At 38.1% G+C, this 27,948-nt stretch overlaps 1 pseudogene; it reads left to right on the top strand.

The window, feature by feature from the left end:
- LOC109089000 lies at nt 1–27,710 on the top strand (annotated as a pseudogene).
- Nucleotides 27,711–27,948: the final 238 nt, after the last annotated feature.

Raw genomic sequence — 27,948 nt, forward strand, 5'->3', positions numbered from 1 at the left:
TGAGGAGGTGCTGGGATATTTCAGTGTCAACGAGACAACCGGACTGAGCTCTGAGCAATTAAGGAAGAGCAGAGAAAGTTGGGGCCCCAATGGTAACGTTACTACATCTCTTGCATAGATATAACAACTGTTTTGTGCATTATGAAAAAAATAGAAAATGTCATGATGAGATTTCAATTTAACCTTTATATTTTATCTTCTGCCCCTTTTTCTTTTACTTTGCTATAACCTGTGCCACAGAGTTACCTGCAGAAGAAGGTGAGCTGCTCCCTTGGGTTTGTGTAATTATTAGCAGATCTTTCATCATATTCTCTAAGTTAAAAGTCTCTCTGAGCTTACCTTTGTTGCATGGGAGATGCTGGTTGTCTATATAATTGGTTATTATTAGATTCCCTTGAGGAGGTTGGATGAGGTTTGCACTCTGTTTGTAGCTGAGATAGATCTTGATTGAATGTTAAATATGTATACATATTAAAGATGTATTTGTAACCTTGATTTACATGGTTACAAGGTTTAAGTGTTCCAGTTTTAGTTTTTCTGAGAGTTCTTTTTTCACTTAATGGAAAGTGATGTTGAAACTTTGTGACCACCGTAGGTCTTTTATCAATTTTTGTTGTGTTTACAGGTAAGTCACTATGGGAACTTGTTTCTGGAGCAGTTTGAGGATCTGCTAGTTCGGATTCTCCTCCTTGCCGCCTGTATTTCCTTTGTAAGTATAAATCAAAGACTGTGTTTACTCTCACATGAGAGTAGTGTGGCACAGAACAATAGCCCAAGCTTTTCACATTTATAGATACCAGACACAGATGCATTAAATCTACATAACTCTAGCAATCTTCATTCATCCACAAATACTATCTATTTGGTCCAATTATTTATGGAAAAAGTATTGTGTTAAAATTATTAACGTATTTAACGCACCTTTGCCCAGCCCAGAGCTGTATGTGATCTTACATTGCATGCATCAGTTGTTTGATAAATAGATGCAGGACGACGACTGACTGCGTGATGTAGTCTGTTAGAATGCAGTGTTACATGCCCCTAAAATTCAAGATATGATGACATAATTATCGTTAAGCATATCACACAAGCAAGAATGATTTTTCTCAAATATCTGTATGATTGCAAATTGATTTTAGGGAACAGTTCAATTAATAATAAGTTAATACTGTGTTTACTGACACAATATTGTCAGTAGTTGTCTGTTTTTTGCTCAACTTCGCCAACAAAAATAGTTAGAAAACACACCACAAGACAATGCCTCAGAGCAACACAGATGTTTCATTAATGAACGAATCCATAGTTTTAACAAATTGAGTGAGCTGATGATTCAGTGAGCCGTTCATAAAGAAGATGTACTTGCTTTGTTCTTGAATGAATCAGTTGTTTGAGTGAATTGGTTGAATGGATAATTGAGATGACTCACTTGACCTGACTTGCCGCCACCTGTTGGCGGCTTTAGTTTCATATTTAGACTATCATTTTATTTTAAAAAATTATATATATCAGTATTTAATTAAAAAAACATTAATGCCCATTTAAACCCATTAATTGCATTATTTATGCAGTTCTAATTGCTAATTTTGCCCAATTATCTTCTTCCCCCAATTTTTTTCAAATATATTTTAAATGCATATAAATTAATTTTTTTATTATCCTTGTTTTAAGAATACATACTAACTAAAATAATGCTTAAGTTCAATATAATCATTAGTTTAATTCATGCATGGAGTTACAAATAAAAGCCTGGTTTGCAGTCACAAGCTTTGCATATACAAATGTTCTCACAAAAATTATGTTTGCACTAAATTTAAGATAAAATTTAGAACCAACTGAAAGTCTTATTTAGATTAATTTAGATTTTAAATGGAAATGTATGTGTCTATGCAGTTTTTGTGAATCTGGTGTAACTTTTGCATGGTAACATGGTTTACATTCTATTGTTACCAAAGCTTTGAGAAAAAAATCCGCACTGCCCATGTTTTGCATTACATATTCTCTCTCTGTCTTTTAGACTCTGGCCTGGTTTGAGGAAGGTGAAGGAACAATCACAGCCTTCGTAGAGCCATTTGTCATCCTCCTCATTCTTATTGCCAATGCCATTGTAGGAGTGTGGCAGGTACAGCCTGTGTAAATTGTTAAATACTTCTTAAATATGTTAATATAAAATATATGAAGCCTGTGGGTGAGACGATAATGCAGGATGTTATGCTAGAAATTACAACTCACTGTGTTTATGATTCTGTAGGAGCGTAATGCAGAAAATGCCATTGAAGCCCTAAAACAATATGAGCCTGAAATGGGGAAGGGTGTACAGACAGGACAGGAAGAGTGTTCAGAGGGTCAGAGCCAGGGACATTGTGCCTGGAGACATTGTGGAGGTGGCTGGTAAGAATGAGAACTAGATTTTTACATCACTTTTTTTTTATTTGCCAAAATTTATTTAAAGATTTTCTTTGTAGTTTGTACATCTGTACGCTGATGTGTTTCATTTATGTCCCAGTTTGCCTTTTCATGTAATTTGTTTCTTAGAGGCTGGAGTAAGAGTTGGAGATTATTATAGTTGTTGTAGTTTGTCCGTAAAGAAAAAAAAGAGAGGCCCACTCTCAAAGGATATGTCTGGAGATAATTTTAGGACATTGCTGAATAGAGATGGCCTGTGTTATGATTGTTTGTAAAAGCCAGTCAAAACTGCCTAGCACAGTCTGTCTCAAATGCATTAAGGATGTTTCTCAAGAAAATAGCCAGCTGTTCCCACAGTTAGGCAAAGTATTGTTAAATAATGTTTGGCGTAGTTTGATTCTTTCCAAAAACCACGCACATTGATTTTCTGAAGTAATGATCCTGTGAGACTGCTGCCAAAACATCACAGGTCCCCACCATATTTAAAATTTTGCAAGACTATGTGGGTTTCTACAGACTTAATGAAAAATTCATCATTCTCATCATTTAACTTTTTTTATTGAACAGGAAAACATCACAGGTCCCCACCATAAAATGTCATTGCCGGAAATTCCAGGTTTATGATGTTAGTTTTAAATACTATTTACATTTTTTTAATTATGCTCGGGCTTTAGGCCAGTTATGCATTGAACTGTCCTACCATTATTGTTGGTGAGTTGTGACTTGCAGCCAGAGTTCCTTTTGCGTCACTGAAGTTTTTCCAGATTTATTTGCGCATGTTATTTTTATAAGCTGTTTCCCTGGATGCATTCTGCACCTGCAAGTGTAGCGCTTGGCATCTTTGGAACTCTGTTAGTTGCCTCCTGTTGCTTTGAAAACTCACATCAAAGTCTTAATCGTCTGAACCCATTTATAGCTGATGCTTGCTGCTAATTGGCAATCAACCTAATTTGACTCTCCTTTGTAGGTGCATTTGCAATTATTTGGTCTCTTCAAAGTAAATCTCTTATTCATTTAAATACATGTACATATACTGTGAAAATCTGAGTATTCAAAACCTAATGTAAACCTGAAAAAAAAGATTGTTTTAAAATTTGAATCACTCATCCATCCATCTATCCATTCCCCTCCCAAGTAGGGTCACAGGGAGGATTTTAAATAGTTTAAAAATAAATTAAATGATGCCACTAATCAAATAAAGTAAATTTGTGACAATGGCAATGTAAACCGTCTTTAGTCATTCACTCAAATTATTATGCTGATAATACATGATGTATTTTTATTTGAACCTATTTTTGAAGTGTTTTTTGTGGTCTTTAGTATCAGATTTGACAGAAACGGTTAAGACCCAGTCTCAGAATTTTCTTGGCCCTCCAATCAAAGCTCTATTCTAAGAATCCCAAAGCTAATGCATAAAAATAAGGTTGACGTCTTTTTGCCTCGATCTGTATCTGACTGACATTGGTTTCTAAATATAGACTGTAAAGTATGGGGTGCTAATCAGCAGTATTTGTAGTCTAAACCTCAGAGTCCCACTGTAGCAAAATGACAGTAGTTATTTAAAGCAATTAAATACCTTTTTTTTTCTCAATTCCCAACATTAAGTGATAGAAAAACATCCCAGTATAGAATTTTTTTGTGTTGCAGAAATGCTACAGGGGTTCTTTTGTAAGTAATTAACACATCAGAGCACAGTCAATAATATATATAAATATTAAATATATTTAAGATTTTAATTTTCTTAAAGATTTGTGTCAGTCAATAATATTTAGATAGGCCAGTGTAGTGACAGGAAGCGAAGTGGGAGAAAATGGATATCTTTGATGCCTTTACTGTTTCTTATCGCATAACATGCCTGATAAAAAAAATGACACTAGTCTTATCTTTTTTGCATCTGCTTTTCTCCAGTTGGTGATAAAGTCCCAGCCAGACATCCGACTGACCTCCATACGCTCTACTACTCTGAGAGTGGACCAGTCCATCCTGACGGGGGAGTCTGTATCCGTCCTGAAACACACAGACCCAGTGCCTGACCCCCGTGCCGTTAACCAGGATAAGAAAAACATGCTCTTTTCTGTAAGATTATCTGGAGTGATTATGTTAGTTATCTGTTTCTCTTCAGCGAGATTCTTTATGAATTTTCAGGCTTTGTTTTTTGTTACCTGTGGCGATTAGGCACTGGATAAAACTTGGCCAGATGTGGATGTGTATGATGGTTGTTGTACTGTAGTGGATTATGTCCGGCAGTCGAGTCTGTGTGTTGAATAAAACATCACTCCTAATTGTTTGCTCCCACATGGCTCTATAGACTGAGTCATCACATCACACAGGCTTTGAAGCTCTCAGACGGATAATGACCAGAGAGTACCAGCCTCAAGACTCCCCCCCCACCCCCACACACCGCTAAAGCCTCCACTACTTCTGTCCCGCTGAGAAATCTAATAGATGTCTGGCATTTAAGGACAGGAACATAAACAGTGACTTGGAGGACCCATCCAAAAATGAAAAAACAGAAACAATGAATGAGAATGGGTAGCACTTTATTTTACAGTTCCTTTTCTGCTTGTACATACTTATGTATGTATTATTATAACAATTATAATAACTGGGTAATAACTAGGTACTAACCCTGAACCTACCCCTAAATCTAACCTAACCCATGAAGTTACCTTATATTATATTACAGTACTTTTCTTGGTTAAGTACACTGTTTTTTAGTAAACTGGCTCCAAAATTAACTTTTTTGTCTCAGCGGACAATGGTAGGTGTTAAAAAAAGTACCTACTAAGTGCTATATACAGCTATATCAAGCATATATGAAGTTATATGATGTTCTTTGTCTTTATTATTTCATTTTGATAGCTTAAAGTCAGGAATATATAGATTAATAGATTAATAGAATATAGATTTCTAAAGTTGGTACATTTTCAACTGAAGTAAAAGGTGAGGTAAAAAGATACATTCTGTTTTGGTAGATCATTTGCACTGATTAGATTTGATTTTAAATTATTTGTCATTTATAAATAGCATTTTAAATAATGTATTTGTCACAATTCCTGTCCAAACTGACCCATAACATTTTCTTCATTTGTTCATTTTATTCAATTTCTTAATTCCTAAGCTTGTTGTAAGTACTGTAGGTGATGTTAATCCATTCTGGAAATTCAATTTACGTTCATAGTAATTACTCTATATGACAGTTCATCTGATCCACATGTAAATGTGTGCTTTGTGTAGGGGACGAACATTGCAGCAGGGCGAGCGATAGGTGTTGTAGTGGCCACAGGTGTGCTGATACAGAGATCGGGAAGATCAGAGATGAGATGGCAGCCACGGATCCAGAGAGAACCCCTCTGCAGCAGAAACTAGAACCAGTTTGGAGAGCAACTCTCAAAGGTAGGAAACTCAATTATCTATGCTCTCTCTTTTTTATTTTTTAACTATTCACTCTATTGTTTGTCGAGTAACTATGGCTCCTTGTATATGATTTCTGTGTACATTTTAAAAAGTTCTGTATGGATACAATGGTGCAGTATAAATCAGAGCACTGTGCTCAATGTGATTCTCCATTTCAGGTTTGATGAATGAACTGGAAGGGTTGATTTTTTTTTTTTTTCTTGATTTTATTAGCGGATTGAACTTCCAAATTCCATGTTTAAAACAAAATGTGAATTCAAATGACAAAGTAAATCTTATTTATTTCTGAAATATTCTTGATTTTATCATTTATTTTAATCTTGCATGTGCATATTGACTTTTAATACAAACTAGTCTGCTCTTTAAATATATACTGTTTGCAGTATATATTACCCCACAAACGGTTAAACAATAACACACCACTAAATCTGTATCATATTCCATATTTCTGGCCGTTGGCATAATTTTATGCTATGTTCCTACGCTAATACGTTGACCTCATTGCACTTTGAGCTTTTTTTTTTTTTTAGCATATTATTTGCATTTGTTGTGTTAATTTTGCCATTTTTTGTACCTCATTATTGTGTAACCGGGTGTCATTATTATTTACTTTTTTAGTCCCTTTTTGCACATTTTTGTCTATTCATAGAACTCACTGCCCTTTTATATTTATCCACATTGCCATTTTGCACTAATAATTGTCATCTGGGGCATTTAGACATCATTAATCCCTGGTACTGCACCCTCTTCTATATTTTGTCTTTGTCATTTGCATTTAACTTATCTCTTGCCACTATGCCTCATACAATAATCTAACTTCATTTTATTGGCGTGTTGTTTTGTGTAACCTTTTTTGCCCAATAACAATTAAAGTGAATGTATTCTAACTTAATATAGTCTATCCTAATGCTATGTATTCAACTCCCAAAAAACAGAGTTAAAAGAACCAAAAAAAAAAATAAAAGACAAATGAAAAAATTTACATTTACAGTAGTTCCTATTGACAGCTCCTACGCGATCTTTTGCTACATAACGGTTACATTAAGCATTCCCTCTGTCTGCAGGCATTTGTGTCAGAATGTTTTCGAGCTCCAGAGGTTGGTGTCAGCAGTAAACCTTTTGAAATGTGAGGACTCATTATTTCTCTGTCTCTTTTGTGCTGAAGGTCGATCACAGTGATCGTGGTGTGGCCGTGTTTGGGTATTGAAACCTCGGTCACTTCAGTGACCCATTGCAAAAGGAGGCGCGTTGGGCTGAGGGGAGCTGCTGTACTAACTTTAAGACGCAGTGGCTTTGGCTGTAGCCGACATTCCCTGAGGGGTGCGCAAAATCGTTAACCTTATTTTTTAGTCTTTGGCCCTAGGCCAATAAATTTAAATCTCCTTTTCTCAAGAAGACTATAATTTTTGGATCCAGATGGTTGACAAACTTTTTGACAATCTAAATTAAAAAATGTACCGACAGCACAGAATTATTTTAGGTTTTTGCAAAATGTTAAAACATAAAAACAAAGGAAAAATGTAAAAGTTAGCAACAAAATGAAGAAAAGATTAAACTTTTTTTGGTTTTTATGGACCCCTTTACACATTCTCTGGTTCTCGGAAGTTTAAGTCGTTTGGGTAAACTTAGTTGGGTAAACTTCTATAATGGTAAACAGAGCAACAAATACAATTTTATAAATATACTGCCAAAAATATAATTTCTGTCTTCCCATTTACTCCAATAGCAAAAAAAAAAAATTTATGTTTTAAATAATTTTTTATGCAGTTTTAGTTTTAGTTATTTCAGTTACTTACTTATTTACTGCCCGTCAACAACAGATCTCCATAGTCCTCTGTCCTGGGCCATTCTCTCCAGATGTCAAAAGTTATAACCCATCTTTGTGGTGTCAACTTCAAGGTCACACTCAGGGGCGGACTTACCCATTAGGCAAAGGTAGGTGACTGCCTTGGGCCCCCAAAAGCCAGGGGCCCCCTAAAATGCTTTTCATATAGGGAGATGCGCAATAGCTGGCAGCGGACACGCGAACGGTTGCTGCTTTGTTTGTTACCACGACAACGGTCTGCGTTTCCGAAGCGAACGTGCTTTTGTGTATCCTGCTTGTAGCAAATGAAAATCATGCATCTGAAGCTGACTGCTGCACGAAGGCCAGGTCTTTCTTTTCTTTCCCAGCGCCACAAGACACACACTTCTCTCTTCTAAGCGCCCCGCTTCTGTTCAGCGAAGCGGCTGAAAGGGAGCTGGCGCTTTCAGTTAAAACACAGATATATGTTGCTTCTAATTTTACATGCAAGTAAGTAAAATCATAGCACAGCTAGTGTCTTTATCTTATGTGTAGCCTATTTGATTTTATCAGAAAACGGCACGATTAGACTATAAATCCGGGATTTTTGTGCAGATTAACATCTTGGAAGGGAGAGCTGTTTATGTAGTCTTAATGGGTCAGCTGCTTTCAGTCACTATTTCATATTCATCCCGGTTGTCTGACAACAGAACTTCATGCTCTGTTAACTATGGTTTCACTCTATAAACATATATTGCATAAAGCATCAGTATTTGTCCATGCCCATGTTGATTAGAGTATTAAAACTAAAGGGATATTATCAGTTGAAACAGCTCAAACATGCATTTTAGTCTGAGACTATCTTAAGCCTTGTCTGTGAAAACCGAGGGAAAAGTATTAATTTAAGGTACATTTAGAACAGATAAAAATGTGCAATTAAGTTGCATTATTCACAGAGTTAACTCATGACAATCATGCGATTAATCATGATTAAATGTTTTAATTGATTGACAGCCCTAAGTTAAAATGACTAAAATTAAATGTAGGCTTACGCTGGTAACTCATCAGTGGACTTTACTCATCAATATAGGGTATACTCTTTTTCATACTCTTCTCATTCTCACTAATTCAGAATGAACCTCAGAAACCTTTAGTCTTCAGAAAAGTTTAGATCGCATTTTCATTTTACCTGATAAAGGATAATTTATGAGCTGAGCACTGCTTTGTTTACAGCCGTTATCGGGAAACCACTATATTTTACGCTCCAAAAGCACCTCCTACTGGTAGAGAATGAATGTGCATTTTCAATAATCCAGTCTGCAGTTTTTGTTCAGACCAATGCAAAATTCACCCACATAAATCCATTTTAAATAATATATTAATTTATACTTCTGATCCCTTTCTTGAAAAAAAGGTTCAATTGTGTGAGGTTGATCAATTGCTATTTCATGGTCTACAACATGAAATAATAAAAGTGTCTGCTAAATGATTAAATGTAAATGTTAATGAAGCTCTTCCTGATTTCCGTCTCAGCAGGAAGTTGGCAGGTTCTTTCCCAAAGTTTGGTGTTACTGATGGTGGTCAGGCCAGCGGACATGAAGGATCCTTCTGAGGCAGCTGTTGGTGAAGGGGACGTTCCTGAGGGTGGTCTTGGTCATCCTCCAGGTCTCTGCTCCATACAGTAAGACTGTCTTCACATTGGAGTTGAACAGTCGGATCTTGGTAGTCATGGACAGCTCCCTAGGGACCCAAATGTTTTTGAGTTGTATGAAGGCCGCTCTTGCTTTGCCAATCCTTGCCTTGACATCTACATAATCTGTGCCGCCCTGTTGGTCTATAAAGCTACACAGGTAGGTGAAGGACTGCACTTCATTCAGGGGAATTCTGTTCAGAGTGATTGGCTCTGTACTGATGGTGTTGACCTTCAGAATCTTGGTCTTGTCTTTGTGGATGTCAAGGCCAACTTGTGATGACATGAATTCCACAATGTTTATCTTCTCTTACATCTGTTGCTGGCTGTGTGAAAAGAGGGCAAGATCGTCCAGCAAATTCCAAGTCATCTAGCTGTTTCCACAAAGTCCACTGGACTCCGTTCCTGCACCCACTGGTGGAGGACTTCCTTATCCATTCAATGGCAATTAGGAACAGGAATGGCGAGAATAAGCATCCTTGTCCGACGCCAGTTCACACCTGGGAGCTGTTGGTAAGTGCTCTGCTCATGGATCACCCTGCAGGACATGGCATCGTAGGAGTTCCTGATTAGGTTGACCATTTTTGTTGGGATGCCGTTAGAACCTAAGGAGCTTCCAGAGGGTCTCTCGATCCATGCTGTCTAATGCTTTCTCGTAGTTGATGAAGGTGATGTACAACGGAAAGTTCCATTCCAGTGACTGCTCAACTATTATGTGGAGCATTGCAGTCTGGTCAGTGCAGGATCTGTTTTACCAGAAGCCTGCCTGTTCATCTCGCAGCTGTGGTTCGATGATGTTCTTCATCCTCTCTAGAAGGACCCAGTTGAAAACCTTTCCTGGCACAGATAGTAGTATGATGCCCCTGTAGTTGTCACAGTTACTGAGGTCAACTTTCTTGGGAAGCTTAATTATGTAACCTTTCTTCCATTCTGCTGGTATATCTTTTTCCTCCCAGATCCTTTCAAAGAGTGGGTATAGCATCTCCACTGACACATCCAGATTTGATTTTAGCACCTGCTGGGATGTCGTCTGGTCCAGCTGCCTTCCCGCTCTTCTTCAGGGTGATGGCCTTCCTGATCTCGTCCCTAGTCAGCATCTCGCAGTTGATCAGGAGATCCACATTTGCTGGTTCGATGTCTGGGGTTTCGGAGGTACTGGCCTGTTCAGGAGTTTCTCAAAATGTTCAGTCCATCCTTTCATCTGCTGGTCTAAGCTATTGATGGTGTTGCCCTGCTTGTTTCTAACAGGTCTTTCTGGCTTGCTGAACTTCCTGGAGAGTCGCTTGGTGGTATCACACAGCTGTTTCATTTTGCCGCTGCCTGCTCCACTTCAGCCGCTTGTCTGTCTATGTATTCTTTGTTGTCCTTCCTACTACTCCTCTTCACTACTCTGTGAGCTTCTGGATATTCTTCTTGAGCTTTGGCCTTTGCTACCCTAGTCCTGCTGTTGTTGACTGTGTCCTTCTTTCTCTTCCTGTCTTCTATCTTGGTCAAGGACTGTGCTGTGATCCACTCCTTCTGGTGGTGTTTCTTTACCCCCACTACTTCTTGACATGTTGATCTTTGTGTCTCTTTCACTTCTGCCACCTGTTGAGCACATTATCTTGCTCTTTATATTGGTCTTGAAGCACTTCTAACTTATTTTCCAGTGCCAGGACCAAACTGTTCTCTCGTATCGTTGGGGCCTTTCAGAAGAACTGACATTGTACTTCATTCTTCTGTCTGATGTGTCAGTCTGGTTTCTCTTCAGCTTCAGTTTCAGTCTTAAGCCACCATCAAGTTATGGTCAGACGCCACATCTGCTCCTCTTCTCACTCTATTCATTGTTCTTTTGAATTTATTTTTATTGATTTCTTGTTAATGCAGAGGTTGTTGTTATATATCTGTGTCTCTGTCTGTTTGTTTATATGTATTTTTTCTTGTGGATCCGCTTGTGTGGGAAGATGCTGCCTCCAATGACCAGGTTGTTGAGTGCACACAGGTCCACAAATCTCTCTCCATTCTCGTTCATCACTCCCAAGGCATGGGTGCCCATGACTTGTTCGTATCCAGTGTTGTCTGACCCAGTCTTGGCATTGACATCTCCGATAAGGATGGTAACATCCTTCTCTATATAGGTCTTGATGATCTTCTGCAGTCTGCTGTAGAACTGATCTTTATCCTTCACTTCACTGTCGTTCGCACGGAAAGATGCTGTGATAACCCTGGGGCCATGCACCTCCCATCCAATCAGAGCCCTCTGTGCCTGTTTGGACAACATGAAGCCTACTCCTTGTGTGTGGGGTGTATCACTGTCTTCATGCCCTGAGTACAGCAACAGCTCTCCTGTCATCAGTCGATTCTGTCCAGCTTAGGTCCACCATGCTTTGCTGATGCATAACAAGGTCAGGTTGTTATTCCTCATCTCGGCTGCTACCTGCGCCATCTTTCCTGACTCGTACATGGTCCTGACATTCCATGTGCCAATGTTTGTTCTCCTGAAGGAGAGAAGGGTAGTTGGCTTTGTGGCTTCCTTTCGGCTTTTACCACACAGCCTCATACGTCTTTGTGAAGAAGATTCTTCCTCTCTAAGGGCAAGGTTTTCTGTTTTATTTGCAATTGACGTTTCTGTAGCAGATTTGTTTTTTACTTAGATTTTATTAGTTATTTCAGTACATCAAGTTTAACTAAATGAAAATGAATGAATGAGAAATGTTGCATTGGCAACAAGCTGAAATAAAATAAGTTATTTTGTTAAGTTAAGTTTTGTTAAGTTTTTGTTAAGATTTTTCTTTGATTTCAGTTAGTGCTTATTTTTATTTCAAGTAACAAAAATATGTTTTGTGGTTTTAGTTTTATTTAACTGTATTAACCCTGACACAACATTAGCATTAACTAGTATTCAGTGGAATAACTGGAAACACGTCATATCTGTGAAAAGGATCCATTAATCAAATTTGTGACATGATTATGTGAACTCTTTTGTACAAAAGATGAGATGCATTTTGGATAATTCTTGTAACCATGAACATCAGGTTTTACTTTCAGCTTGTGTGCTGCTTTTATCAAAGCAAAAGATTTTAAATATAGCAAATGTTTAAAAAACATGATTTCATTTATTTTTTTATTTGCTGTTAAAATAACTTATACTGAAATATTTCATAGTAAATTAGAAAAAAGTGCAGAAAACCCATTGTGTTATAAAGCTTCCTGAAAATGTAATTTCATATACATAAAAATACAGCATTTAAATCTACATGTGGTTGTTTGCCAAAGCTTGATTTTCTTAAAAAATAAAAAGATTTAGAGAACTGTTATTTAATATCTCATTGTTAAATAGTACATTTTACTGTGCTACACTCCTCTATCTTTTCCCATAACTTACTCACTGATGTCTTTGTTCTTTCTCACAGGTCTTCCTGCTGTTATTACCACATGCCTGGCACTTGGCACACGTCGCATGGCCCGCAAAAATGCTATAGTCCGTTCCCTCCCATCTGTAGAGACACTTGGCTGTACCTCCGTTATCTGCTCTGACAAAACAGGCACTCTTACCACCAACCAGATGTCTGTCTGCAGGGTGAGAGAGAATTGTGTCCAGAGCCACAGTTGTACTCTAATACTTAAGTTATTCTAAATGATGTACTTAAAATAATAATTTCTAATAGTGTATAATAATTCTAACAGATGCATTGTGGGATTTTATTATTCTATGATAGCTAGAAGATTAATAACATGGAATGATGCTTGAAAACCACGGATCAAACGTACTAATCATGTGTGTGTATGTGTGTTTGTGCATGCATGGCTGTGCATGTGTGTTTGTCTGGGTGCAGATGTTTATTGTGGACATCGTGGGAGGTGAGAGGTGTTTACTGAACGAATTTACAGTAACTGGATCTACTTACGCCCCTGAAGGAGAAGTGTGAGTTTATTTCACATCTAACTACACTCACATACACACACACTCACAGGAATTTCTTCTGAACTAACCTGTGGTTTGCCTAAACATTTATGTGATGTCTTTATTTCAGTTTTGTTCTCTTTTCCTAACCAATCCCTTTTTCTCACTTTACCCATTATTTTTTCTATCTTCAGTCCTGAATTCTCTGTTTGCAGTCCTCCTCCAATGCCTCCGATCCTCTTTTTGTCTCTGTTTCAGGTATAAGGATGGTGTAATGGTACGCTGCAGTCAGTATGAAGGGCTGGTGGAAATGGCCTCTATCTGTGCCCTGTGTAACGACTCTTCGCTGGATTACAACGAGGTGTGTGTGCACATCTACATACTCTCTCTGTCATGATGAAGCTGTAGAGACCTCATCATCTCTGTATTTCTTCTCAGAGTAAAGGTGTGTATGAGAAAGTGGGGGAAGCGACTGAAACGGCTCTCTGTTGTCTGGTGGAGAAGATGAATGTGTTTGACACAGACCTGAGAGGTCTCTCACCTGCTGAAAGAGCCACTGCCTGCTGTTCAGTAAGTGTTCATAAAGTAATATGTTGGCCCACACAGAATCTCCACTCAGTGACAGCAGTATGATATGGTATATTACATGTAGAACTATTTTAACATAATTTTTCTAACTGTATTATTTATATTATTTTATATGATGATTATAAATGTATTTTATTAATGTATTATTATATTATTTTGAATTTATTTACACACATAAATATAAAAATATTAAATATATGTATGATGTATAATGAATAAATATAAAACTATAACCTTTTAGCTATATTATTAGTATTTTTATTTATGAATTATTTCATTATATGCTGTTTGTCAGCTACTCTGGCACAACAGATTTCAACACATTTCAAATGTACTTTAAAATATTATCTTTATTCTATATAGTTTATTTGTCAAGAGTAGATGAATGCATGATACATTTTTTACAGAGAGAGAAAAGTTGCTTTTTTAATGTTTGTAAAACTTTACCGTTTTTTTTTTTTTTTCATCATCAGCAAAGAAAATTGGAAAAAAGTGCAGATTCTGTGTGGATCTAATAAATGGTTTATTTGGTGGCTTTTTTTTTTTTTTTTAATGCTGCTTGTGAAATTACAGTCACTAACGATGAGTGAGTTAAAGAAACCATCTAGAATGCATTCTCTCCACCACTTCTCTTTCACACACATGCGTCTTCTCTCAGGTCATAAAGCAGTTAATGAGGAAAGAGCTGACTCTGGAGTTTTCTCGAGACAGGAAGTCCATGTCTGTTTTCTGCTCTCCAAACAAACTCACTCGCTCTGCTTCAGGTGCCAAGATGTTTGTCAAGGTCTGGTTTTCATATTTCTTTAAAACTTTCTCTTTTTCCATTCCTTTCATTTGAATTTTTGTTGGAGGATTACTGTATATAACTGTAACTGTATCTTTAAACAAAATAGACTAATACAAAAATAACCTATTTTGCTGTATTTTTGAATATAATTGTGAGTTTTACTTTTAACCTATTTTAGGAGGAAACAAATGTTTAAAAAAGATTATATAACAAGTGGACATTCAGCAGCCAACCCTGATCTTTTCTAATATGCTGATATATTGATCTGATATATATCAATGTTATTTATTTAAATTTTTTTTTTTCAGTGTCCACATATCTGATCATTTAATGTGGAATTTGAATTATGGAAATAGTGATGCATTTTTTCTGGATTATTTGATGAATAGTTGAAAAAAAAAACAGCATTTATAATCATAATTTTTGTAACATTTATTGTGACTTTTTTGTTTTTTTTGTCTTTTCTTGATGTGTTTTTTGTATCATTGGCCATCCATCTACAATTCTACATGCATTTTATCTTTTGATGTTATTTATGAATTTTAATTCCTGTTACAACTATTAATTGATTTTCGATTCTTGAACTTTATTCTCACCTTCCTCACAATTCCGCATGCATTTTATCTCTTAATCCTGACTTCATAGGGGGCGCCAGAGAGTGTGCTGGAGCGTTGCCGCTGGATACGGGTAGGAGGTGGTACACGGGTACCGCTGACCTCTGACCTAAGGGAGCACCTCTTAAGCACAGTAAGAGAGTGGGGCTCGGGACGTGATACACTTCGCTGCCTTGCCATGGCAACTAGAGATTCACCCCCTGACCCTCGAACCCTTAACTTAGAGAACTCTGCAGCCTTCACAGAATATGAGGTGAGCAAGTTTGTGTGATAAATAATCTGAAATCATGAGAATAAGTTTAGGACAAATTAATATGAAATTAATTGTACATGAAGTAAAAAAAATATTTAAAAATGTATATTTGAATGCTATAACTTGAACTCTTTTTGTGTCTCTCACAGTCGGACTTGACATTCGTAGGCTGTGTGGGAATGTTAGATCCACCCAGGAAGGAAGTGCTGAATGCAGTGCGTATGTGCAGACAGGCTGGTATACGGGTCATTATGATCACAGGTGGGTTAAACACACACATAGAAGTGACTGTAAAGGGATTGTTTTTATCACAGTCATTTTAATCACAGTTATGGTATAGACAGAATGTCCTATTAAAATAAATTAAAAAAATTGTGTTTCTCATAATATAATTAATTTTGACTTTGAGTCGGCATTACCCATAGCCTCGTCCCGTCACTGACACCTTTTTCCCAATCAGGCTCCCCCTCGCTCTCCTACTTTGCTTCCTGTCAACTAACTGTCCTATTAAAAAATAGGCAAAAAATTGTTGTTTTTTGATAAAAATAAAACTTCTGAGCCCAAGGTGACCAAAAAAGGCCTTTCAAAGGAGTGGATAGCATTACCTTTCAGTAAAAAGTTTTCATTAAAAATATCTCTTGTTTTGAAGATTAACCAAAGTCTTATGGGTTGGAACAATGCCCTGCCAATATTGTAATGGATTACTTTTAAAAGTAACTTTCCCCAACCCTGCATGAGGGTGAATCTAATTATGAGTTTTTTATATAATTCCAAATACAAGACAGTCTATTATCTAATTGTGCATGGGCAGGCTATACACAAAAATTTGCATGTGAATGTCAATCTAAGGTCTTCTTCCTGTATTAATTTGTCTAGGTGACAATAAGGGCACTGCCCTGTCTATCTGTCGTCGAGTGGGCATCATTACTGAACAGGAGGAAGAGGAGGCTGAAGGTGGGCCGTATGGCAGCGGCCTCACAGGACGGGAGTTTGATGAGCTGCCTCCCCACCTGCAGCGACAGGCCTGCCGCACCACCCGCTGTTTCGCCCGCGTGGAGCCAACACACAAGTGCCGCATTGTAGAGTATTTGCAAAGCCTCAATGATATCACAGCGATGGTAAGTGTTACAAGACATATGAGAGTGCAAAAGTGCAAAAAAACTTAAATTAATGAAGGCTTGTGTTTTCTGTCCAGACGGGTGATGGTGTGAATGATGCCCCAGCTTTGAAGAAGGCTGAGATTGGCATTGCTATGGGTTCAGGTACAGCTGTGGCTAAATCTGCTTCAGAGATGATCTTGGCAGACGATAATTTTTCAACCATCGTAGCTGCAGTGGAGGAGGGCCGAGCCATTTACAACAACATGAAACAGTTCATCCGTTACCTCATTTCTTCTAACATTGGAGAGGTAGTCTGGTATGTACAGACAAAAATCACTGGAAAGCCATGGTCACACTATACTTTGAGCAAGCAAAATTTCTGTGGACACTGCAACAGTTGTAATAAGACGTCACTCTCTGTGGCGTCTTTTCAAAAAAACCTGTCTAGAAGGCTGTGAAACACCTCCAAAATATGTGCCGAGGAAATCTTTCACCCTCACATTAAATTACATTTGCGAAAGAACATAAAGTTTTCAGTTACAAAGAACACAAAAACATTTTTCCTCCCATCTCATATTTTTTTCCATCACCATGTACGCTTAGAGCAGATTCCCAATTACAAAAACTGGCTGGATTTTATCTGCAAAATTAACATTTTAAGCACTGTATTTTTTCTCTCTGTCTCTTAGTATTTTCCTCACCGCTGCTTTGGGAATGCCTGAGGCTCTGATCCCAGTCCAGTTGCTGTGGGTCAATCTGGTGACGGATGGTTTCCCAGCTACTGCTCTCGGCTTCAACCCCCCTGACCTGGACATCATGTCCAGACCCCCACGCTCACCTACAGAACCACTTATTTCGGGTTGGCTCTTCTGCAGATACCTTATCATCGGCTGTGAGTCATTTACACACATCACTCCTTGTTATTAAGATTAAAACCTTTCATTATTGTATATAGGATAATGTTATTTATCAGGTTAGATCAGCTTCTATAATACACAAGTGTAGTCATTATTGTTGGGGGGGGCTGGTTAAAGTTTGAACAGGGTTAGTTGAGTCCCGGGTCAAGCTCACTCATAACCCTTATTTATTTGTTTGTTTGTTTATATATTTATTTTTGAAAGTGGTGTTTTGTGCTACCATTTATGCAAAGTTGTTGCAATAAAGTAACATCATATTTAAAGGGATAGTTCACCCAAAAATGAAAATTCTGTCAATAATTACCCACCCCCAAGTCATTCCAAACCTTTAAGACCTCTTTTTTGGGTAGTATCACGATGCATGAACTTACGCTTCATGTAAACAATGCAAGCGCATTGCACTGCTGCTTACATCAACACGGACATGTGTCAGCATACGCATGCATTGTTTACACAAAGCGGAGCGCATGCGTCATGATACTCCCCAAAATTGGGGCAAGCCACAGCAGACTGGATGAGGAGGAGAAGAATTGTTCAACAAAGTTGTTATTTTTATTTTCTCTGTGCACAAAAATTATTCTTGTTCGGTTGAACTACTGATGTCACATGGACTATTTTACTGACGTCCTGACTACATTTCTGAACCTTGATCATGGTAGTACCCTTGCTGTCTATGGGAGGGTAAAAGAGCTCTCAGAATGCATCAAAAATATCTTAATTCATGTTCAGAAGATGAACAAAGGTCTCATGGGTTTGGAACAACTTGAGGGTGAGTAATTAATGACAGAATTTTCATTTTTTATCCCTTAACGGTGAGTAATTGACATATAGATGGCAGGATATATAATGTACAGTAGTTTTATATTATTTAGTCACTTATAGGCTATAATTTGACAGAATTGTTCTAATTCAACATGCCATGGGAAGTTAATCTAACTTAACATTTTTTTATATTGATATTGTTAATTTCTTATATTAAATCTATTAAATCTATTAACAGTTCATCAGGCTCTTAATGATTTAATCCATGCCATCTTTTGTATTTTGTGATGTCTGTGTGCCATAGTTTTTTGGTGTATCTTTTGTTGTTGTATGATTGTTCTATTAATCATTACCAGGCCAATAATGACTTTATTATTATTATTATTATTAATCAATATAGCATTTGTTATGAAGAAGCAACCACCTGCACATTTAGAACCAATAGCTACAACATGCCACAGTTGTAATATAAATCTATAGGGAAAAATCTATTCTGGTAACACATTATCTAATATAAATTCTACAAGAAGTTATACTCAATTTTAACCAATAATTAAGCCTACAATAAAATGTGATAAATTCTAGTAAAGGTGGTCATGAGTATTTTGCTATTATTAAAATTATATGAAGTAGAGATTGATTTTCTGACAAACTGAAAAATACACACACAAAGACAATAAGAGCAGTTCATGCTTCCCTGCTGTCTTAAAGGGGTGCTATTATGCTTTTTCACTTTTTCAACTTTAGTTAGTCTGTAATGTTGCTGTTTGAGCATAAAAAAAGAGCTGCAAATTTACAAAGCTCAAAGTCCAATTCAAAAGGAGATATTTTATTTAACAGAAATCACTTTTCAAAAACTACAACGAACGACTTGTTTGGACTACAACGCATATTTTCCGGGATTTGTGATATCAAAAAAATCGACGAATGGGACGAGACCTGGTTGAGCTGCACTAGAGTAGACAACGAGTGTTATCACTATGTCGGAGACACGCTAGCTTTCCCAAGACAGACAAGCTTAGAGTGGTTATAATCATCTGGGTTTAAATCACGCTCAAATTGGTTTGATTTTGACGCAATATTTACACTGAAGCTCACAGCAGGCAGCTATCTTAAGAAGCATGACATTTCCCGACCAGGCGCCGAGTGCTGTCTATCACAACACACACCGGCCCAGCTAACCAATCACAACACAGACTGGCACAGCTAACCAATCACAGCGTATTTTGTATTTCAGAAGGCGGGCCTTCATTTGATGCAGGAACTATTCCAGCCGTTCATGCCAGACTAGGGAGAGAGGTGTTGTAATAATGTAAAATACGTGAAAAATATATGTTTTTCGAACAACCTAGTATGAGAGCCTGTTCTCATTTTTTTTTTAAACTTCTAAAGATACATCTTTTTCGCCAGCACCTGACTATCTAATACTAGCACTTACCTATTCTATTCTATTCTGCTCTATTCTATTCCATTCTATTAAAAAAAAAAACCTAGCACTTGTATACTGTTGCTCTCTCATTCGTCTGAATGCTTTTATTGTTCTCCTCATTTCTAAGACACTTTGGATAAATGCGTCTGCTAAATGATTAAATGTAAATGTATTTACTCACCCTCATGTTGTTCCAAACCCATAAGACCTTTGTTCATCTTCAGAAGACAAATTAAGATATTTTTGATGAAATCAGAGAACTTTCTCACCCTTCATAGACAGCAATGTAACTGACACATTCAGGGCCTAGAAAGGTAGTAAGAACATCAATGGTCCATTTGACATCAGTGGTTCAACAATAATTTTATGAAGCTACAAGAATACTTTTTGTGTGCAAAGAAAACGAAAATAACGACTTTATTCAACAATTTCTTCTCTTCATGTCAGTCTTCGATGCGTGTTCACGAGAGCACCACGATGCATGCATGTGATGCTGCTGACATAGCAGCAGGCATTCTGACATAGGACGTCCATCTCTCTTTGTTAATAGTCTGTATATACTGGTTCAAATAAGTAAGGTTGTGCAAAAAATTTAAAGTCATTCTGTAGGTCGAAATTTGCAGACATGAAGACTCTGCTTGTAAACAAGGCACAGCAGATCTGGGTTCTACATCAGAATGCCGGCTCCTGCGTCAGCAGCACAACACCCATGCGAACCACTGATGTCACATGGACTATTTTAACGATGTCCTTACTACCTTTCTGGTCCTTGAACGCAGTAGTTGCGTTGCTGTCTATGGAGGGTCAGAAAGCTCTCAAATTTCTTCAAAAATATCTTAAATTTAGGAATGAAATGAGGGTGGGTAATTGATTACCGAATTAAAAATTTTGGGTGAACTCACCCTTTAAGTAAGAATATAATGGATATGTAATATAGTCTAATGTAATATAGTATCTGTCACACCGCATTAAAGAGTATCAATATGGGAGATGCGGTCTACAAGTAAAAGTGAAATTGTTGTTCATGCGTCAACAGAAAACAGCATAAACTAAAAGACTGATGTTGGAATTTCAGAATCAATATTGGTTCATTAAAATGTTCACGTTAATTGGTTCATTAAAAACCAGTATTGTAATCCCAGCCGAAGTAAACGCAAGAGAACAGTCAACAGGCTGAACTTTCTTACACTCTCTTTCAGACCATGAATTAAATTTAAAGAACCAATGAACTCACTCTGAATATGTTGATTTGTTAAGTTGCATTGCCATCTCTTTCTCTCTCTGTTTTGTAGGTTATGTAGGGGCAGCAACAGTTGGAGCTGCTGCCTGGTGGTTCATGGCAGCTCATGATGGACCAAAGCTCACTTTCTACCAGCTGGTAATAAAAAAATATTTTTTGAAGGTTTAATATTTGTTGATGCTGTATTATAGTAATTTTTCTCTGTTGTTTCTTCTATAGTCTCACTATCTGCAGTGCAGTGAAGGTCCTGTTGAGTTTGCAGGAGTGCAGTGCTCAGTGTTCGAGTCTCCATACCCCATGACTATGGCGCTGTCTGTGCTGGTCACTATAGAGATGTGCAATGCCCTCAACAGGTATGTGATTGAAAAAAAACCTGTAATGACAGAAAATCATTGCTGAATGTGGAGTATAGCACACATGGCACATATATACAGTTTTGACTTGGTATTTTCCTGTTTAAAATAAAACTTGCACTATAGTGTTTTTATTATTTGTAACTGTAATATTATTTTACAGCTTAAAATAGATATTGTCTATTTGAATATATTTTAAACTGTAATTTATTCTTGTGATGGCAAAGCTGAATTTTCAGCATCATTACTCCAGTCTTCAGTGTCACATGATCCTTAAGAAATCATTTGAATATGCTGATTCAACTGCTCAAGAAACATTTCTTATTATTAGCAATGTTGAATGCAGTGCTACTTATTATTTTTGTGGAAACCATGATACATTTTTTAGGATTATTGAATTAATAGAAAATCATTTACTGGAAACTGAAAGGTTTTAATTTCTTTCCAAAAAAAGTTATTGGCCCCAAATCTTTAAACGGTAGTGTAAATACATTTAAGTAAATGTCATAAATGTAATTTAGATTTTGAAACAATATGTTTGTTTGAACAGTGATCATACTGGAAACAGCAGAACTTTCTACCTGTTTGACTTTAAGACAGCAGGGAAGCACTGACTGCTCTTGTTGTCTTTGTGTGTGTATGTTTCAGTTTGTCAGAAAATCAATCTCTACTCAAAATGCCTCCGTGGTCAAACCCCTGGCTGGTGGGAGCCATCTGTCTCTCCATGGCCCTACACTTCCTCATCTTATATGTGGACCCTCTTCCTGTAAGTATGCATCTGTGTGCTTGAGAATTTGGAAAGTTGATGCAGTACAATCTAAGAAAAATTATGCTTGGGCATAATGAGGAATTTGAGAAATGTGAGTGTTTAATAGTTTAGGCTTGTGCATGCCTGTCTGTCATAAACCACAATAAAAGTAGTTGCCTAATCAATCAGGAAATGATGGATTTCGTATGAATTTCACTGATGATGAAAGGCTTCCCAAAAGACGAAGGAAATGACTGAGGGTAATATAGTAAATCATAACATCCTCATAGCTTTAAGAAATATTTGTCATTAATTATAGTACCGGTCAAAAGTTTTGTACTCACCAATTATTTTACCAAATTGCAGTAAAAACATTAATATTGTGAAATACCATTTACATTTAAAATAACTGTTTTCTTTTTTTAAATACATTTTAAAATGTAATTTATTTCTATTTTCAACATCATTACTCCAGTCTTCAGCATCACATGATCCTTCACTTTAATCATTTTAATATGCTGATTTGGTGTTCAGGATTATTTAACGAATACAAAGAACAGCATTTATTTGAAATAGGCTTTGGTAACAATATAAAAGCCTTTACTGTTATTTTAAATTAATTTAATGCATCCTGTCACAGCCATCTGCTGAAGTGCCCATAATAGCCACCAGAGGGCACTCCCTTCTGCATTATAGTTTGTCTGTTCTGGACTTAATTTCCCATCACCCTTTGCTATGTCTATGAGTTCTCAGTATTTTCAGCTGTGTGTCATTAGTGTTATTAGTTCCCCTATATATACCATGTTCTGTTTGTGTGAGTATTGTTTTCTGCCTCCTGTGTTGTGGATTATTTTTTGCCTTTACTTTCTGCCTATTGCCCTGTTTTGGATCTTTGTTTTTGGATTATTAAAACTAGAGATGGGCAGATGAAGCTTTTGGGGCTTTTTCCTGATTTTACCAAAAAAAACCTTCAAAGACAGACCCTACCAAGAGACATCTAGTTGTCAGCTGCAATTATAGTAGCCACTTTCAAATGAATCACACAACTTGTTGATTCCAGTTTCAACACAAAAGCAGAACTCCGCAATAGCAGCTGTGTCTTCATTCTGAGAATCATTATCCACACATGAAGGCAGGGAGGGAACACCAAACGTTTCACATCTTCTTATAATTAATGAAGCCGAGCCAAAGATTTGAATCAGTCATCTCGCTTCAGGTGTTTCATTGTGACGTATGAAGCCTCAAACGTCATCCGTCATGTGATCACACAGATTTAATACAAGTCTCGACACAGTCTTTCAAACCAGTGTGCTTCAATAGAGTAAAACAGGCTTTGTAGCCTCAGTGTCAAATGTCCCATCACAAATTAAAACTGCACTTGGATCTTCAATGTTTTCCACAAGTAATTCCATGACAGAATACTGACGCCTAAGTCAGATCCAGCAGTTGGGCAGTGTTTCTCTGTTTTCTTTATGGACCATGGACATTCAGATTCTTCCTCCAGCTTCTAAAAAGGTAGCAAAGGGCACGTCTTCAGCTGTTGGCAACATTACGTTAACAGGGGCTAGGAGTAGGGTGCCTAGCTCAGATGTTTTGGACCATGGCGGTGAGGCTGGAGCTTTGCGATACTGAGCTTAATAACATCTTCACTGAATGCCTTATTAACCTCTTCCCTCTGTGGGAGATGGAAGGACTTAAGACTCCTGATTATTGGGGTTTCATTGACTATCTCAGTTACTGCTTCCTAATAGTACCATTAGGTCAGTCAGTGCCCATGGCAGACCCCCCGGTGAAGGCCGAGTCTGCCACTGCATCTCTGGAGGACAGTGGGGTTTCGTTGTCTCTGTCTCAGAAACGAAGGTCGAGAAGGAGAAGAGCAGCAAAGTCGACTCCGGTGGTCCCAAGTCCATTGGTCCTGGAGAACCTGACTCCAGTAGTCCCAAGTCTGGTGGTCCTGGGGGAGCCGACTCTGGTGGTTCTCAGTGGTTACTACAGAGCCACCCGATTTCACTACTGCTGCCATAATCAAGAAGTCCGTCTTTGCCTTTCACTTCATGGCTGTTCTGCATGCATGGGCCACTTCAGAGTCCTCTCCAGAGCCCGTTCAACTCTGGGAGCTTACAGAGTCCACTCCAGAGCCCGCTCCAGTCCGGGAGCCCTTGGAGTCCACTCCAGAGCCTGCTCCGGTCCAGGAGTCCTCAGAGGACACTCCAGAACCCACTCCAACCCATGAATCTGCTCCAGAGCCCACTCAAGCCTACGAGTTCATTCCAGAGTTCACTCCCATCTATAAGTCCGCCCCAGAGCCCACTCAAGTCTATAAGTTCATTCCAGAGCCCACTCAAGTCTATTCACCCCCTCAGAGCCCACTCAAGTTTATGAGTTCACGCCTGAGCTCATTCAAGTCCAGGAATCCATTCCTGAGCCTACTCCAGTTCCTCCTGAGGTGGCGGCGTCCGCTTCAGCTCCTCACTGGGTGGTGGTGCCCACACCTGAACTCTCAGTCTGTCCTTTTACGGTCAAGGAGACCATTGCTGAACTGTCTGCCTGTCCTGTTACAGCCATAAAGGATGCTACTAACCTCTCAGAATCAGAATCAGTAAGAGCTTTATTGCCAAGTATGCTTATGCATACAAGGAATTTGTTTTAGTGACATAAGCTTCCAGAACACAGAGACAACAACAACACACAGGCAAAAAAAAGAAAAGAAAATATAAATAGACAAATATTGCAAATCGAAAAAAATAATAAATTGTATGAACAGTTGTGCTATAGATGATAAAATGGAATAGAACAGAGTGAGATAAAGGGATGTACTAGGATGGAGGTGGTAACAAATAAATATAAGGAAATTGCACATTTTTTATTGCATAAGTGGGGAATAAGTACTGTGCTCTTAGTTCTGTCTGATCTGCCTTGGTGGTCTCCTGCATCTTCAGCTCTGCTGAAGTGGTCATCAGCTCCATTCTCCGCCCTGTCAGGGCTCCCGCTCTGCTGGCCATGCCTTGGCCTCCTTGGCTTAACAGGCCAGTTGTCTTGGCCTCAGTGGGTGACTATTCACAAGATGTCCCTGTCTGTTATTTTAATGGATGAAGCCCTGAAGTTCTTGGCCAGAAATTACATTGAGTCTGGCAGCAATCTGCAGCTGGAGGAGGATGGAAACGCAGGCAGTGGAGTGATTGGCAAGCTATAACGGGCTTTTAGGGTTGTGTCCTGGTCATTTATGCTCATCTCTGGCCCATAGCAGGTCTGGATCTTCAGCCTGGACTCAGGCCCCACCTTGGCCTCCTGCCCTGCCGGCCCCATGATCCTTGGTTCCATGAGCTACCTCTGGACCCATGCCCTTTTCCACCACACGGGCCTAGTCCACAATCCCTGACCCTCCTGGACTTCTTTGATGCATGGTGGAGCATCTGGAATACACTCTTTAAAGCGGTGGTCATGTCACAGTCATCTGCTCGAGTGCCCATAACAGCCACCAGAGGGCATACCTTCTGGATTTGTCTGTTCTAGACTTCATTTCCCAACACCCTTTGCTCTGTCTATTAGTTCTCATTATTTTCAGATGTGTGTCATTCGTTTTATTAGTTCCCCTATATATACCATGTTCTGTTTGCATGAGTATTGTTTTCTGCCTCCTGTGTTGTGGATACATTTTTGCCTTTGTTTTCTGCCTGTTGCCCTGTTTTGGATCTTTGTTTTTGGATTATTAAAACTACACTTGGATCTGCAGTGTTTTCCATGAGTAATTCCATGACACATCCTTGCTGAAAAAAAGTATTCTTTTATTTTTTTTTAAATGAACTCTTGCTAACCCCTTTTGAACTTTTGAACTATAGTGGGTCATTCCAAAAACCTTCATCCTCAGAAACCATGTGGTAACTTAATGTGAGGAACAGAGAAAATCAGGTATTTGTGACTTACACAAAGCTATTATTTTGATTTAGTAGCTTCAAACAGTGGCGTATCATGGGTTTTAAAATAGAGGAGGCACACTAATTGTATTGGTCTGGGATCCCTGCCTATTATTATTATTATTATTTACTTAACCGCTTTAAAATGGCTTTTTGGTTGCTTTTAGTCAGAAAACGTAAAGAAAACGACACACATACAACAAGATAATATAATTTCACTTAACTGTTCTATCACCTGAAGCAAACATCCATTCCTTCTTAAAAGTCTGTGTTAAAAGAGAGCTGCCTGTTGTGCCGTTTAATTAAGCCGACTGCTGTATACTGTATCCAGCTTAGACGTGTTTCCCTTTTTTTATTTAAACAGTATATATACTGTTTGAATGACAGCTTGGTAAATCTGTTGGCAATCAAATATTCAATATCGCTACTCATCATAAGTACTTTGCCTATTATCAGCGCAGCGCTAGTCGTTCAAACTAATAGCACGTAATTTATGTCTCTATGATGATTGGTTTATATCAGAAGGGAGGCTAGCCTCCTCTACGAGGTTTCTTTTCTCAACACTCATCAGCGCTGAAAGTGAACATTCGATGCTGATTGGCTAATTTTTTTTTACCAACGGAGGCATGAGAGCTCATCTCTCCCCCGGCCTCCCCCTCCCCCCCACCCCCCTATACATTTCATGGTATTACAACTGTGAAATTACAAACAAAAACTACACATTCTGAGATATGAACAGAAATTAATTGTGAATTTTATTAACATTAAATAGTCCTCCTCCCATTTTCACCTCAAAATTTTGGGGAGACTGTGCCTCCCCTGCCTCCCCCGATGAGCCGCCACTGGCTTCAAATAGCAAAGAAAAACTTACTGGCACTTTTGACTGCATGGTGTTCTGTGGAAGAAGGTCAGTCAGAGGGCTTGGAATAATCTTAGGGTGAGTAAATGATGACAAAACTTTCCTTTTTAAATTAATTATTCCAGTAAGCAGTAGATATGTCTGTTACTGTTTGTCTCTGTAGGTCATATTTCAGATCCGGCCATTGTCTTGGCCCCAGTGGGTGACTGTTCTCAAGATGTCCCTGCCTGTTATTTTAATGGATGAAGCCCTGAAGTTCTTGGCCAGAAACTACATTGAGCCTGGCAGCGATCTGCAGCTGGAGGAGGATGGAATTGCAGCCAGTGGAGTGATTGGCAAGCTGCAACGGGCATTTAGGGGTGTGTCCTGGTCATTTGTGCTTATCTCTGGCCCATTGCTGGTCTGGATCTACAGCCTGGACTCAGACATTACCAACATCTTCTGGGATTAGAAAGGAGGAAGATGTGTCTGAGTGTGTGTGTGAGTATGTCTGAGTCAGAGAGAGAGGCAGACAGAAAAGTGGCTGATGAACAGAAGCAGAGAAAAATGCAGAAAGAATTTGGTGCTCAGTGTGAAAAACAGAGAAGTATGAATGAAATCTAGAGCAAGACCAGGACAATCACAGATGAAGGAATGCCGGGAAATGCTAGGGACAGATAGAGGATGGGAAATTGAATTCAGTCTTATAAAATGGCAAGTTTTGTGCTCATGACCGCCTTGTTCAGCTTATCTATGTGTCACTGGTTTTGCATTGTTCTGCAGTTTTTATTATTATTATTATTATTATTATTATTATTATTATTATTATTATTATTATTATTTATTTTTTAATACACATACATCTGTATTCGTTTTAGCCTGACATTTTAATAAAATTTGTTTTTAGTTTTATAAAATGAGTTGCTTTTTACGTGTGTAATTTCTGTATTACTAGCGACACCAAATGTCTTATATTTGTTTAAGGAGCCTGACCAGGTTAGTTTTATAAAATGAGTTGCTTTTTACGTGTGTAATATCATTTTAACTAATCTATGAAAGATAGTGGATACGTTTGGTTCTGCTATTGGCACAGAAATGACACACTTCCCTTTTAAGAAATGTAGCTGTAACACCCCAAAAGCACAGCAATTATCTGTCAAAGACTCATTTTACCCCAGACTGTCACATATCCCTGATTTAATTTTTTTTTTTTTTTTTTTTTTTTCATG

This window comes from Cyprinus carpio, chromosome B1 (assembly GCF_018340385.1).
Source record: "Cyprinus carpio isolate SPL01 chromosome B1, ASM1834038v1, whole genome shotgun sequence".
NCBI classification, from domain to species: Eukaryota; Metazoa; Chordata; class Actinopteri; order Cypriniformes; family Cyprinidae; genus Cyprinus; species Cyprinus carpio.